The sequence below is a fragment of the Zonotrichia albicollis genome, chromosome 2 (genome assembly GCF_047830755.1).
Source record: "Zonotrichia albicollis isolate bZonAlb1 chromosome 2, bZonAlb1.hap1, whole genome shotgun sequence".
Classification (NCBI taxonomy): Eukaryota; Metazoa; Chordata; class Aves; order Passeriformes; family Passerellidae; genus Zonotrichia; species Zonotrichia albicollis.
Window position 1 is genome coordinate 96,976 of NC_133820.1, and position 16,507 is coordinate 113,482.

A 16,507-nucleotide genomic window follows, 5' to 3' on the forward strand; every position below is an offset into this window, starting at 1 on the left:
CAAGTACTCACACCACATCCCTTACCGGACAGCAACTATAAACAACATCAAACCATACAATCAATTCTAAAAACCACCTTAAAACCACTACATTGAAAAACCTTTCAAAAATTAAACACTGCATTTAACAAAAGCCATCGAATAAATTCACACCCACAAACTCCGGCAGCCCAGCTGGCCCAACCAAAGCTGTATGTTTATGCATACAGTAAACAAAGCCAAAACCCCAGTAATAACTATCACAAGTCTATGAAAGAAACCTATTGAAGTCAATCCTGTCTCAAATTCAAACCAACCCATCCAGAAAGTTAGTTCACTCAAAAAACAACTTACACTGAGTTAATCATACCAAGAAATTAAACAACACACCATATACCACCAATGAATATAATAGTCAGGTAAAGAAAAACTACTTTTTTTTTTCTTTTTTTTATTTAAACTAACTTCTTTTATTAGCTAGAACAAAAGATTTTGCCAGGCCTGTAACAACAACAATAACTTCTTTTTCTTCTTCACCTTCTGAAATGTCCCTTCTCACTCCCAAATTCCTTTCAACTCCTGAGTTTACATCCAAGCAAAAAGCAAAATTCATGCGCTCGCGCGTTCGGTGCTCCTGTCAGATTCTCTCTTTCCCTCCACATCTTCTTACACTTTCAGTCTTCATGCTGTCCTGCTGTGATGAGTCTGACAGAAGAACAGGCACATGTTAACAGAGCATTTCCCTCCCCATAGCTGGTTTCCTCAGCGCATTTCACTCAATCCCAAGCCTGCAATGATGCACGCTCACCTGAAGCAGGGGGAGAAATCTGTAAAGGTCACTAAATACATAAAAGCGCATCCCCATTGTTCCATTACTCAGCAGCCCATCCGGCCAAGGTCAGAGCTCGCTGCCCACCGAGGACACGGCAACCAGCAGGGCCCTTTCTCCCACTCTCCAGCACGGACCTGCGAAGCCACAGAGGAGTTTACAGAGACCGGGAGCCGGCGGGACGGGACGGGCGCCCGGCCCGACCTTCCAAAGCTGCCGGCAGCGACGGCGGGGAGAGCCACGGCCCCGCTCCGCCTCCTGCGCCGCCTGCCCGGGGCCGCCCCGCCGGGATTGTCCGGCCCGCGGTCGCTCCCAGCGATTGGAGCGGGGCGGGCGCGGGCCCGGGGGCTCCAGCCTTGTTCCGACGCCGCTCGCCCGCCCCCGCCCGCTGCCCCCGACCCGTGGAGCGCTGCGACCGCGCCTCCGCCGCCCACCGAAACTGGCCCCGCCGGGCCGCCCCCGCCGTTTCTCTCGGTCATTGTGTCCCTTTGCACTCCTGAAATGTCCTTCCCCCGTCCCCGGCATTTACAGACCCTGGCCCGCCCCTCACCCTTCCCTCCCTCGGCAGCGGCGTCCTTGCCCCGCCCCGGGCACCCAGCTGGCTCGGGGGGGTGCAGTACCGCTCTGTGGCCACAGGGCGGCAGATTTACCGGGGTGTGCAATGTTCCCACCCATTTCGCCGCCAACTTGAGAAGGTCAAAGAAAGTCCGCGACATTCGTGACACGCCCTTCCCAAGAAGCCGGCCGAAAGAGGCCCTAGGGAGAGAGAGGGGATAACCCAGATGCCTTTCAGAAACACGCCAAAATGCACCCGCTAGCGCCATCACTGACCCCACAGACTGCATCGGGTACACTTGAAAGGCCACAGAAAATCCCATCGGAGCCGCGCCGGGGCCGGTATTTCATGAAGGCAGCCGATTAGACCGAGCCGGGTCCTCCACTTCCCCGCCCTTTTCGCCGCCATCTGGAGAAGGTCAAGGAACAGTCCGAGACACCCGCGACACGCCACTCCCAACATGGCGGCCTCTCGCCTGCCTGCCGGCGCACGCCTGCAGTACCGCGCTCTGCCCACAAGGCGGCAGCACTGCCGCCCGCCCCAGCCGGGGGCGCAGCGCGCCTCGGGGCTGCGGGCAGCGAAGGCGGCAAAAAACAGGGCGACCCCACGCTGAAATAAAACTCCTCTGAAATAAATGCCAAAAATCTTACCCGATCAGAAGCAAACAAGCCCCCTTGCTTTAAAACCATAAATTTGGTATTTCTATTTCCCGTATTTATACTCACATGCATATTTATAGTGGACATTGATGTAGCATGTAATTTATATAATATAAGTAAATATAAATAATAGGAATAGACAGAATATATTTTGTGGTTTTATAAATATCTTTCTATATTGATTGGATATCTCTATGTTTAAAATTAAAAGCATGATAGAAATGTATTATTTAAAATAAAAATCCCATCCTAATAAATACAAAAAAGCTCTATTCTTTTAAACTGTATTGAAATATTTTTATATATATAACTTGCATGACTATATTCACATTTATATTTATAGTTTATATTTAAGCATTATATTAATCATTCTATATAATATGTATCCTATTCAAATAATAGAGATGAATTATTTTTAAAATTATGAACCATATCTACTGCTACAACTTATTTTTTCTTATATTTTTAATTTTTATACTAATCTTTAGCTATTTCTGATCTATTTCTATACTTCGAATTCTACCTTTATATTATCTGTACTTATAATTTTCATACTAAAACCCCTGCTTTTACCAAAAAAAACTAATATTTTAAACTACTTATAAAAAATTAATAAAAAACAACACCCCACTTACTTTATTTATATCTATGGATATGGTGTAATATATAACAAATGATAGATATGATAAATCTATATTTATATCTTTTTCTAGTGTATTTTAGGAAATATAAACTTGTTTCAAATATATGCAGATATTTTATATTTAAAATAATTTAACAATTCTTTATATAACATAAATCAATACCATCCATAATGCATGTAATACTATATATAATTTCTTTCCAATTTTTTCTGGGTGTTTCCTGGGTCTTTTCTTGCCCTTCTTGGAATTTTTTTCTGGGTTTTCTTTGGGTTTTTTCTTGCCCATCTTGGGGGTTTTTCCTGGGTTTTTCTTGCCCATCTTGGGGGGTATTTTCTCATTTTCTTCTGTTTTTTTTCTTGCCCGTCTTCGGGGTTTTTTCAGGGTTTTTTCTTGCCCATCTTGGGGTTTTTTTCTGGGTTTTTTCTTGCCCATCTTCGTCTGTTTTTCTGGGTTTTAAGCCAACATGGGTACATTCCATGTCAGTACATACAATATAACCTGGCTGGAGATTTGCTGTCAGGTTTTGCAACTCATTGTTAAATTTAGAATAAAAAAAGTCACACACAAGGTTAACTCCAGTCAGCATGTGCCCACCCATGCAGAGACGAGCAGACACAGACACAGCCACGTGCTCTCACACACTCTTTCCGCTTAGACGCTCGCTGCGGCCCTGACTCCAGACACTGAGGAACGTGCTGTGACACATCTTCTATCACATCTTCTGGCTGCCGCTCCTTGATGTTAAATGGTAGATTCGGGGAAAGTTGGCAGCTTCAGGGACCTGCAAGACGACAGGAAGTGGCTAAAGAGTGGTTATCTGACAGCTAGGACTTCTCCCCACTCTGGACCAATAAATTATCTACCCAAAATCCCACAAAAGACAGATCAACAGTAAAGTTTTTATAACTGTGCTACCTAACTGTGACTACGTGCCAGGTCAGGGCAGCTGCGTTCGTAAGTGGCACAATGTAAGTACAGACAATATCAGCTGAGGCAAACAGTGCAAGTGTACACAGGGTGTAAGTATACACAATATAGGGTAGCACACTTACATGCTGTGTAAGTACACACAGTACAAGCCAAAATAGGTACACAGAATGTGAGTACACAGAGTATAATCCAACAGAGATACACATGGTATAGGTACATACAAACATAAACCAACACAGGTACATAAAATACAAGCCAGGACTGGAGATAACTTCTGGAAGATGAATTATTGACCTTCACACGCTTTGAGAAGGGTTGGGGTTAGATAGAACCACTGCAGTCACCTAGGGAGGTGAATCTGAAACAAAGTCAGGACAAAAGTCACAGGGCGGCAGGACAGCTAAAGAGCTCCAGATGTCCTGTGTCCATCTACAAATCCCATCTAGAGTCCAACTACACCCCACATTACACATTCCAAGTCCCCGGGCCCTCTCCTATTACAGCTGGCCATGCGGCAGGGCAGAACAGCTCCGGCACCCATATGTGTGCAGACACCCGTGACACAGAACGTGACAAACAGGGGGACATCAAACACCACACATCATGCTTGTGGTGAGGGCCTCGAGGGAAGAAGGCAAAAGGGATCCCAAAGACACACTAGGGAACACAGCACACCGGAAACCACGACACAAACCAGAGCTGTTCTGCACTGCCCGCCTGAAAGCTGCCATCAAAAGTAGAGCCTCTCCCTTTAGCTGTCCTAAGAGGCCCTTGGAGAAGTTTGCTTTTCCCTCCGCTAATTTTTAAATCTGTCCCAAGAACTCCCAACCTGCTACACCCCCATCTCCAGGCCGTGGCTCCCAACTTATCTTTTGGATGATCGGCGACGGGAATCCACGTTGCACCTGAAATGAGTCTGCTTCAGAGAGCCTCGTGATGGCCTGTGAGCCTCTCGGTCAGCTACAATAAAGAAAACCAAAACCAAAGAATGAGTCCAGAGTTATGCGGGCCAAATCCCAGCCAGTCAGCTACTTGCCCTCTCCTCAGTGTGCCTGGCTCCCTCAGGCTCCAGCTTCATCCTGATTCCAAGGCTGTGGCCTTTATTAGGGCTGGCACCTGGGTTAGAGAAAGGCAAAGTTAAATGGCATTCCTGTGAGTGCAGTGGATGACTCTGTGTGCTCTAAGACATGGGAATGCCTCTGCTAGAAGCCTTGTGGGGGGGGCCCTCAAATAAACAAATAAACACCCTTTCTCACCCTGCTGCCTGCAAACTCCCTCCCAAGAACTCCTAACTGGATACCTGCTCACCCTCCCTCTCCCACTCACAATCCTCAACTCACCTGAAGCCTCAATCTCAAACATCATCCTTGACACTGGGCAGATCCCTCTTGTGACATGATCAAGCTGCTGAAAAAATTCTTCTCCTTGAGAGCTGAGCAATAACAACCACTTCTCTCCACGGCTCACCTTGACTGCTGCTATCCAGATTCACTTCCTAAAAAGAAAGACAAAGAAGTGAGCTCTAACAGAGTCACCATGTACACTTCTGCTCCACAGACAAATGGGGCCTCACCTGCTCGGGGGAATCCCCTCACCCGGGATGGGGCCCTCTGGCCCAGATTTAATTCCTCTGAATCTGAAAAAAACGTTAGGACAAGAGTCACACTGTTGCAGGACAACTTAAGAGCTCCACATGTCCTGTGTCCATCTACAAATCCCATCTGGAGTCCAACTACACCCCACATTACACATTCCAAGTCCCCGGGCCCTCTCCTATCGCACCAGGCTATGCGGCAGGGCAGAGCAGCCCCGGCACAAATGTGTGCTGACACCCGTGACACAGGACAGACAGGACAGGACACACAACGGGGACACAACAGGAACAGAAATCTCTTGGCAAGGAAAATGGCTGCAAGGACTGAGAGCATGCAAAAGGAGATGACTGAGTTCAAACTGACGGTGAGCTGATGAGGCTCAGAGAACACTGCAGGAAGAAGATGCTAACTACTGTTCTTGGAATCAATCATTCAAAGATGGATGCCTAGGAATCCTATGGTCAGAATCCTCTGCCTGCCCTCACATTCTTTCAAGCCCTAATCCACCATAATGGATCCAGGTGGGGCACAGCTGTCCGTACAGCTCAGAACAAGACCTGACAAGACATCTGACTGGATGCTTCCAAAGAGAGAACTTTTGACTGGGGAGCTCAGACAGGTATCAGAATTGCATCTCTGGCCTGGGTGCCAGGCCAAGGAATGCAGAGATCACAGATGCTAACAATGATGCCAAGGTTTCTGACAGGCCCCTCAAAGTGCTAAGGTAAAAGACAGGAGATACACAAACAACACATAATGCACAGCAGACAAGTGACACCAGACACACCGGGACTGCTCTGCCCTGAACACCTCAGCACTGTGATCAAAGGTGAGACTTGGCTTTCATGGGGCCTAAGGGGCCACTTCATGGACACCCCCCCACCGCCAAATTGGACTCAAAAACCCTTCCCAGTAATTCCCAAACCAGCACCCTGCCTTCATCCCCTCTGTGGGTCATAGCCCTCTACTTATCTCTCAGACATCTGGCGATGCCAGTCCGTGCCACGTGCAAAGAAAGGCCACCTCGTCAGCTGGGAAGGTCCTGCTGTCACCGGGCTGGTGTCTCTCAGACAGCTAGAGTAAAGAGAACCAAACATCAGTGCCTGATCTTGGCACCGCATCGGCCAAAACCCCACCAGTCTGCTACTCACCGTGCTCCTAGGAAGGCCCGGCACCTGCTAACTCTGACCCTCTGCCATGGATGCAATGCATCTGCACCTGAAAGAAAGTTAGAACATGTGTCAAACACCACCAGGATAACTCACAAGCTGCAAACACCTTAGGTCCATCTAGGAATAGCATCTAGAGCCCAAGTACAGCCCCCATTACAAATTTACACTCCCCAGGGCTTGTCCCATTGCAGCTGGCCGTGCGGCAGGGCAGAACAGCTCCGGCACCCATATGTGTGCAGACACCCGTGACACAGAACGTGACAAACAGGGGGACATCAAACACCACACATCATGCTTGTGGTGAGGGCCTCGAGGGAAGAAGGCAAAAGGGATCCCAAAGACACACTAGGGAACACAGCACACCGGAAACCACGACACAAACCAGAGCTGTTCTGCACTGCCCGCCTGAAAGCTGCCATCAAAAGTAGAGCCTCTCCCTTTAGCTGTCCTAAGAGGCCCTTGGACAAGTTTGCTTTTCCCTCCGCTAATTTTTAAATCTGTCCCAAGAACTCCCAACCTGCTACACCCCCATCTCCAGGCCGTGGCTCCCAACTTATCTTTTGGATGATCGGCGACGGGAATCCACGTTGCACCTGAAATGAGTCTGCTTCAGAGAGCCTCGTGATGGCCTGTGAGCCTCTCGGTCAGCTACAATAAAGAAAACCAAAACCAAAGAATGAGTCCAGAGTTATGCGGGCCAAATCCCAGCCAGTCAGCTACTTGCCCTCTCCTCAGTGTGCCTGGCTCCCTCAGGCTCCAGCTTCATCCTGATTCCAAGGCTGTGGCCTTTATTAGGGCTGGCACCTGGGTTAGAGAAAGGCAAAGTTAAATGGCATTCCTGTGAGTGCAGTGGATGACTCTGTGTGCTCTAAGACATGGGAATGCCTCTGCTAGAAGCCTTGTGGGGGTGGCCCTCAAATAAACAAATAAACACCCTTTCTCACCCTGCTGCCTGCAAACTCCCTCCCAAGAACTCCTAACTGGATACCTGCTCACCCTCCCTCTCCCACTCACAATCCTCAACTCACCTGAAGCCTCAATCTCAAACATCATCCTTGACACTGGGCAGATCCCTCTTGTGACATGATCAAGCTGCTGAAAAAATTCTTCTCCTTGAGAGCTGAGCAATAACAACCACTTCTCTCCACGGCTCACCTTGACTGCTGCTATCCAGATTCACTTCCTAAAAAGAAAGACAAAGAAGTGAGCTCTAACAGAGTCACCATGTACACTTCTGCTCCACAGACAAATGGGGCCTCACCTGCTCGGGGGAATCCCCTCACCCGGGATGGGGCCCTCTGGCCCAGATTTAATTCATCTGAATCTGAAAAAAACGTTAGGACAAGAGTCACACTGTTGCAGGACAACTTAAGAGCTCCAGATGTCCTGTGTCCATCGACAAATCCCATCTGGAGTCCAACTACACCCCACATTACACATTCCAAGTCCCCGGGCCCTCTCCTATCGCACCAGGCTATGCGGCAGGGCAGAGCAGCCCCGGCACAAATGTGTGCTGACACCCGTGACACAGGACAGACAGGACAGGACACACAACGGGGACACAACAGGAACAGAAATCTCTTGGCAAGGAAAATGGCTGCAAGGACTGAGAGCATGCAAAAGGAGATGACTGAGTTCAAACTGACGGTGAGCTGATGAGGCTCAGAGAACACTGCAGGAAGAAGATGCTAACTGAATGATTGATTCCAAGAACAGTAAAGATGGATGCCTAGGAATCCTATGGTCAGAATCCTCTGCCTGCCCTCACATTCTTTCAAGCCCTAATCCACCATAATGGATCCAGGTGGGGCACAGCTGTCCGTACAGCTCAGAACAAGACCTGACAAGACATCTGACTGGATGCTTCCAAAGACAGAAGAGAGTCTGATGCCTGTCTGAGCTCCCGAGTCAAAAGTTCTATGGCCTGGGTGCCAGGCCAAGGAATGCAGAGATCACAGATGCTAACAATGATGCCAAGGTTTCTGACAGGCCCCTCAAAGTGCTAAGGTAAAAGACAGGAGATACACAAACAACACATAATGCACAGCAGACAAGTGACACCAGACACACCGGGACTGCTCTGCCCTGAACACCTCAGCACTGTGATCAAAGGTGAGACTTGGCTTTCATGGGGCCTAAGGGGCCACTTCATGGACACCCCCCCACCGCCAAATTGGACTCAAAAACCCTTCCCAGTAATTCCCAAACCAGCACCCTGCCTTCATCCCCTCTGTGGGTCATAGCCCTCTACTTATCTCTCAGACATCTGGCGATGCCAGTCCGTGCCACGTGCAAAGAAAGGCCACCTCGTCAGCTGGGAAGGTCCTGCTGTCACCGGGCTGGTGTCTCTCAGACAGCTAGATTAAAGAGAACCAAACATCAGTGCCTGATCTTGGCACCCCATCGGCCAAAACCCCACCAGTCTGCTACTCACCCTGCTCCTAGGAAGGCCCGGCACCTGCTAACTCTGACCCTCTGCCATGGATGCAATGCATCTGCACCTGAAAGAAAGTTAGAACATGTGTCAAACACCACCAGGATAACTCACAAGCTGCAAACACCTTAGGTCCATCTAGGAATAGCATCTAGAGCCCAAGTACAGCCCCCATTACAAATTTACACTCCCCAGGGCTTGTCCCATTGCAGCTGGCCGTGCGGCAGGGCAGAACAGCTCCGGCACCCATATGTGTGCAGACACCCGTGACACAGAACGTGACAAACAGGGGGACATCAAACACCACACATCATGCTTGTGGTGAGGGCCTCGAGGGAAGAAGGCAAAAGGGACCCCAAAGACACACTAGGGAACACGGCACACCGGAAACCACGACACAAACCAGAGCTGTTCTGCACTGCCCGCCTGAAAGCTGCCATCAAAAGTAGAGCCTCTCCCTTTAGCTGTCCTAAGAGGCCCTTGGACAAGTTTGCTTTTCCCTCCGCTAATTTTTAAATCTGTCCCAAGAACTCCCAACCTGCTACGCCCCCATCTCCAGGCCGTGGCTCCCAACTTATCTTCTGGATGATCGGCGACGGGAATCCACGTTGCACCTGAAATGAGTCTGCTTCAGAGAGCCTCGTGATGGCCTGTGAGCCTCTCGGTCAGCTACAATAAAGAAAACCAAAACCAAAGAATGAGTCCAGAGTTATGCGGGCCAAATCCCAGCCAGTCAGCTACTTGCCCTCTCCTCAGTGTGCCTGGCTCCCTCAGGCTCCAGCTTCATCCTGATTCCAAGGCTGTGGCCTTTATTAGGGCTGGCACCTGGGTTAGAGAAAGGCAAAGTTAAATGGCATTCCTGTGAGTGCAGTGGATGACTCTGTGTGCTCTAAGACATGGGAATGCCTCTGCTAGAAGCCTTGTGGGGGGGGCCCTCAAATAAACAAATAAACACCCTTTCTCACCCTGCTGCCTACAAACCCCCTCCCAAGAACTCCTAACTGGATACCTGCTCACCCTCCCTCTCCCACTCACAATCCTCAACTCACCTGAAGCCTCAATCTCAAACATCATCCTTGACACTGGGCAGATCCCTCTTGTGACATGATCAAGCTGCTGAAAAAATTCTTCTCCTTGAGAGCTGAGCAATAACAACCACTTCTCTCCACGGCTCACCTTGACTGCTGCTATCCAGATTCACTTCCTAAAAAGAAAGACAAAGAAGTGAGCTCTAACAGAGTCACCATGTACACTTCTGCTCCACAGACAAATGGGGCCTCACCTGCTCGGGGGAATCCCCTCACCCGGGATGGGGCCCTCTGGCCCAGATTTAATTCATCTGAATCTGAAAAAAACGTTAGGACAAGAGTCACACTGTTGCAGGACAACTTAAGAGCTCCAGATGTCCTGTGTCCATCTACAAATCCCATCTGGAGTCCAACTACACCCCACATTACACATTCCAAGTCCCCGGGCCCTCTCCTATCGCACCAGGCTATGCGGCAGGGCAGAGCAGCCCCGGCACAAATGTGTGCTGACACCCGTGACACAGGACAGACAGGACAGGACACACAACGGGGACACAACAGGAACAGAAATCTCTTGGCAAGGAAAATGGCTGCAAGGACTGAGAGCATGCAAAAGGAGATGACTGAGTTCAAACTGACGGTGAGCTGATGAGGCTCAGAGAACACTGCAGGAAGAAGATGCTAACTACTGTTCTTGGAATCAATCATTCAAAGATGGATGCCTAGGAATCCTATGGTCAGAATCCTCTGCCTGCCCTCACATTCTTTCAAGCCCTAATCCACCATAATGGATCCAGGTGGGGCACAGCTGTCCGTACAGCTCAGAACAAGACCTGACAAGACATCTGACTGGATGCTTCCAAAGAGAGAACTTTTGACTGGGGAGCTCAGACAGGTATCAGAATTGCATCTCTGGCCTGGGTGCCAGGCCAAGGAATGCAGAGATCACAGATGCTAACAATGATGCCAAGGTTTCTGACAGGCCCCTCAAAGTGCTAAGGTAAAAGACAGGAGATACACAAACAACACATAATGCACAGCAGACAAGTGACACCAGACACACCGGGACTGCTCTGCCCTGAACACCTCAGCACTGTGATCAAAGGTGAGACTTGGCTTTCATGGGGCCTAAGGGGCCACTTCATGGACACCCCCCCACCGCCAAATTGGACTCAAAAACCCTTCCCAGTAATTCCCAAACCAGCACCCTGCCTTCATCCCCTCTGTGGGTCATAGCCCTCTACTTATCTCTCAGACATCTGGCGATGCCAGTCCGTGCCACGTGCAAAGAAAGGCCACCTCGTCAGCTGGGAAGGTCCTGCTGTCACCGGGCTGGTGTCTCTCAGACAGCTAGAGTAAAGAGAACCAAACATCAGTGCCTGATCTTGGCACCGCATCGGCCAAAACCCCACCAGTCTGCTACTCACCGTGCTCCTAGGAAGGCCCGGCACCTGCTAACTCTGACCCTCTGCCATGGATGCAATGCATCTGCACCTGAAAGAAAGTTAGAACATGTGTCAAACACCACCAGGATAACTCACAAGCTGCAAACACCTTAGGTCCATCTAGGAATAGCATCTAGAGCCCAAGTACAGCCCCCATTACAAATTTACACTCCCCAGGGCTTGTCCCATTGCAGCTGGCCGTGCGGCAGGGCAGAACAGCTCCGGCACCCATATGTGTGCAGACACCCGTGACACAGAACGTGACAAACAGGGGGACATCAAACACCACACATCATGCTTGTGGTGAGGGCCTCGAGGGAAGAAGGCAAAAGGGACCCCAAAGACACACTAGGGAACACAGCACACCGGAAACCACGACACAAACCAGAGCTGTTCTGCACTGCCCGCCTGAAAGCTGCCATCAAAAGTAGAGCCTCTCCCTTTAGCTGTCCTAAGAGGCCCTTGGAGAAGTTTGCTTTTCCCTCCGCTAATTTTTAAATCTGTCCCAAGAACTCCCAACCTGCTACGCCCCCATCTCCAGGCCGTGGCTCCCAACTTATCTTCTGGATGATCGGCGACGGGAATCCACGTTGCACCTGAAATGAGTCTGCTTCAGAGAGCCTCGTGATGGCCTGTGAGCCTCTCGGTCAGCTACAATAAAGAAAACCAAAACCAAAGAATGAGTCCAGAGTTATGCGGGCCAAATCCCAGCCAGTCAGCTACTTGCCCTCTCCTCAGTGTGCCTGGCTCCCTCAGGCTCCAGCTTCATCCTGATTCCAAGGCTGTGGCCTTTATTAGGGCTGGCACCTGGGTTAGAGAAAGGCAAAGTTAAATGGCATTCCTGTGAGTGCAGTGGATGACTCTGTGTGCTCTAAGACATGGGAATGCCTCTGCTAGAAGCCTTGTGGGGGGGGGCCCTCAAATAAACAAATAAACACCCTTTCTCACCCTGCTGCCTACAAACCCCCTCCCAAGAACTCCTAACTGGATACCTGCTCACCCTCCCTCTCCCACTCACAATCCTCAACTCACCTGAAGCCTCAATCTCAAACATCATCCTTGACACTGGGCAGATCCCTCTTGTGACATGATCAAGCTGCTGAAAAAATTCTTCTCCTTGAGAGCTGAGCAATAACAACCACTTCTCTCCACGGCTCACCTTGACTGCTGCTATCCAGATTCACTTCCTAAAAAGAAAGACAAAGAAGTGAGCTCCAACAGAGTCACCATGTACACTTCTGCTCCACAGACAAATGGGGCCTCACCTGCTCGGGGGAATCCCCTCACCCGGGATGGGGCCCTCTGGCCCAGATTTAATTCATCTGAATCTGAAAAAAACGTTAGGACAAGAGTCACACTGTTGCAGGACAACTTAAGAGCTCCAGATGTCCTGTGTCCATCGACAAATCCCATCTGGAGTCCAACTACACCCCACATTACACATTCCAAGTCCCCGGGCCCTCTCCTATCGCACCAGGCTATGCGGCAGGGCAGAGCAGCCCCGGCACAAATGTGTGCTGACACCCGTGACACAGGACAGACAGGACAGGACACACAACGGGGACACAACAGGAACAGAAATCTCTTGGCAAGGAAAATGGCTGCAAGGACTGAGAGCATGCAAAAGGAGATGACTGAGTTCAAACTGACGGTGAGCTGATGAGGCTCAGAGAACACTGCAGGAAGAAGATGCTAACTACTGTTCTTGGAATCAATCATTCAAAGATGGATGCCTAGGAATCCTATGGTCAGAATCCTCTGCCTGCCCTCACATTCTTTCAAGCCCTAATCCACCATAATGGATCCAGGTGGGGCACAGCTGTCCGTACAGCTCAGAACAAGACCTGACAAGACATCTGACTGGATGCTTCCAAAGAGAGAACTTTTGACTGGGGAGCTCAGACAGGTATCAGAATTGCATCTCTGGCCTGGGTGCCAGGCCAAGGAATGCAGAGATCACAGATGCTAACAATGATGCCAAGGTTTCTGACAGGCCCCTCAAAGTGCTAAGGTAAAAGACAGGAGATACACAAACAACACATAATGCACAGCAGACAAGTGACACCAGACACACCGGGACTGCTCTGCCCTGAACACCTCAGCACTGTGATCAAAGGTGAGACTTGGCTTTCATGGGGCCTAAGGGGCCACTTCATGGACACCCCCCCACCGCCAAATTGGACTCAAAAACCCTTCCCAGTAATTCCCAAACCAGCACCCTGCCTTCATCCCCTCTGTGGGTCATAGCCCTCTACTTATCTCTCAGACATCTGGCGATGCCAGTCCGTGCCACGTGCAAAGAAAGGCCACCTCGTCAGCTGGGAAGGTCCTGCTGTCACCGGGCTGGTGTCTCTCAGACAGCTAGAGTAAAGAGAACCAAACATCAGTGCCTGATCTTGGCACCGCATCGGCCAAAACCCCACCAGTCTGCTACTCACCGTGCTCCTAGGAAGGCCCGGCACCTGCTAACTCTGACCCTCTGCCATGGATGCAATGCATCTGCACCTGAAAGAAAGTTAGAACATGTGTCAAACACCACCAGGATAACTCACAAGCTGCAAACACCTTAGGTCCATCTAGGAATAGCATCTAGAGCCCAAGTACAGCCCCCATTACAAATTTACACTCCCCAGGGCTTGTCCCATTGCAGCTGGCCGTGCGGCAGGGCAGAACAGCTCCGGCACCCATATGTGTGCAGACACCCGTGACACAGAACGTGACAAACAGGGGGACATCAAACACCACACATCATGCTTGTGGTGAGGGCCTCGAGGGAAGAAGGCAAAAGGGATCCCAAAGACACACTAGGGAACACAGCACACCGGAAACCACGACACAAACCAGAGCTGTTCTGCACTGCCCGCCTGAAAGCTGCCATCAAAAGTAGAGCCTCTCCCTTTAGCTGTCCTAAGAGGCCCTTGGAGAAGTTTGCTTTTCCCTCCGCTAATTTTTAAATCTGTCCCAAGAACTCCCAACCTGCTACACCCCCATCTCCAGGCTGTGGCTCCCAACTTATCTTTTGGATGATCGGCGACGGGAATCCACGTTGCACCTGAAATGAGTCTGCTTCAGAGAGCCTCGTGATGGCCTGTGAGCCTCTCGGTCAGCTACAATAAAGAAAACCAAAACCAAAGAATGAGTCCAGAGTTATGCGGGCCAAATCCCAGCCAGTCAGCTACTTGCCCTCTCCTGAGTGTGCCTGGCTCCCTCAGGCTCCAGCTTCATCCTGATTCCAAGGCTGTGGCCTTTATTAGGGCTGGCACCTGGGTTAGAGAAAGGCAAAGTTAAATGGCATTCCTGTGAGTGCACTGGATGACTCTGTGTGCTCTAAGACATGGGAATGCCTCTGCTAGAAGCCTTGTGGGGGGGGCCCTCAAATAAACAAATAAACACCCTTTCTCACCCTGCTGCCTGCAAACTCCCTCCCAAGAACTCCTAACTGGATACCTGCTCACCCTCCCTCTCCCACTCACAATCCTCAACTCACCTGAAGCCTCAATCTCAAACATCATCCTTGACACTGGGCAGATCCCTCTTGTGACATGATCAAGCTGCTGAAAAAATTCTTCTCCTTGAGAGCTGAGCAATAACAACCACTTCTCTCCACGGCTCACCTTGACTGCTGCTATCCAGATTCACTTCCTAAAAAGAAAGACAAAGAAGTGAGCTCTAACAGAGTCACCATGTACACTTCTGCTCCACAGACAAATGGGGCCTCACCTGCTCGGGGGAATCCCCTCACCCGGGATGGGGCCCTCTGGCCCAGATTTAATTCATCTGAATCTGAAAAAAACGTTAGGACAAGAGTCACACTGTTGCAGGACAACTTAAGAGCTCCAGATGTCCTGTGTCCATCGACAAATCCCATCTGGAGTCCAACTACACCCCACATTACACATTCCAAGTCCCCGGGCCCTCTCCTATCGCACCAGGCTATGCGGCAGGGCAGAGCAGCCCCGGCACAAATGTGTGCTGACACCCGTGACACAGGACAGACAGGACAGGACACACAACGGGGACACAACAGGAACAGAAATCTCTTGGCAAGGAAAATGGCTGCAAGGACTGAGAGCATGCAAAAGGAGATGACTGAGTTCAAACTGACGGTGAGCTGATGAGGCTCAGAGAACACTGCAGGAAGAAGATGCTAACTGAATGATTGATTCCAAGAACAGTAAAGATGGATGCCTAGGAATCCTATGGTCAGAATCCTCTGCCTGCCCTCACATTCTTTCAAGCCCTAATCCACCATAATGGATCCAGGTGGGGCACAGCTGTCCGTACAGCTCAGAACAAGACCTGACAAGACATCTGACTGGATGCTTCCAAAGACAGAAGAGAGTCTGATGCCTGTCTGAGCTCCCGAGTCAAAAGTTCTATGGCCTGGGTGCCAGGCCAAGGAATGCAGAGATCACAGATGCTAACAATGATGCCAAGGTTTCTGACAGGCCCCTCAAAGTGCTAAGGTAAAAGACAGGAGATACACAAACAACACATAATGCACAGCAGACAAGTGACACCAGACACACCGGGACTGCTCTGCCCTGAACACCTCAGCACTGTGATCAAAGGTGAGACTTGGCTTTCATGGGGCCTAAGGGGCCACTTCATGGACACCCCCCCACCGCCAAATTGGACTCAAAAACCCTTCCCAGTAATTCCCAAACCAGCACCCTGCCTTCATCCCCTCTGTGGGTCATAGCCCTCTACTTATCTCTCAGACATCTGGCGATGCCAGTCCGTGCCACGTGCAAAGAAAGGCCACCTCGTCAGCTGGGAAGGTCCTGCTGTCACCGGGCTGGTGTCTCTCAGACAGCTAGATTAAAGAGAACCAAACATCAGTGCCTGATCTTGGCACCCCATCGGCCAAAACCCCACCAGTCTGCTACTCACCCTGCTCCTAGGAAGGCCCGGCACCTGCTAACTCTGACCCTCTGCCATGGATGCAATGCATCTGCACCTGAAAGAAAGTTAGAACATGTGTCAAACACCACCAGGATAACTCACAAGCTGCAAACACCTTAGGTCCATCTAGGAATAGCATCTAGAGCCCAAGTACAGCCCCCATTACAAATTTACACTCCCCAGGGCTTGTCCCATTGCAGCTGGCCGTGCGGCAGGGCAGAACAGCTCCGGCACCCATATGTGTGCAGACACCCGTGACACAGAACGTGACAAACAGGGGGACATCAAACACCACACATCATGCTTGTGGTGAGGGCCTCGAGGGAAGAAG

General features: G+C 50.2%; 2 long non-coding RNA genes across 2 annotated transcripts; both read right to left on the bottom strand.

The window, feature by feature from the left end:
- Nucleotides 1–392: 392 nt before the first annotated feature.
- Nucleotides 393–1,347, bottom strand: LOC141725672 (uncharacterized). The gene is made up of 3 exons (XR_012577362.1): nt 1,243–1,347; nt 788–945; nt 393–684 (listed from the first exon to the last, which is right to left on the bottom strand). It is a non-coding gene; the product is annotated as an uncharacterized LOC141725672 (long non-coding RNA).
- A 1,565-nt stretch (nt 1,348–2,912) lies between these two features.
- On the bottom strand, nt 2,913–6,090 carry LOC141725675 (uncharacterized). The gene is made up of 2 exons (XR_012577363.1): nt 3,892–6,090; nt 2,913–3,448 (listed from the first exon to the last, which is right to left on the bottom strand). It is a non-coding gene; the product is annotated as an uncharacterized LOC141725675 (long non-coding RNA).
- Between the last annotated feature and the right edge of the window lie 10,417 nt (nt 6,091–16,507).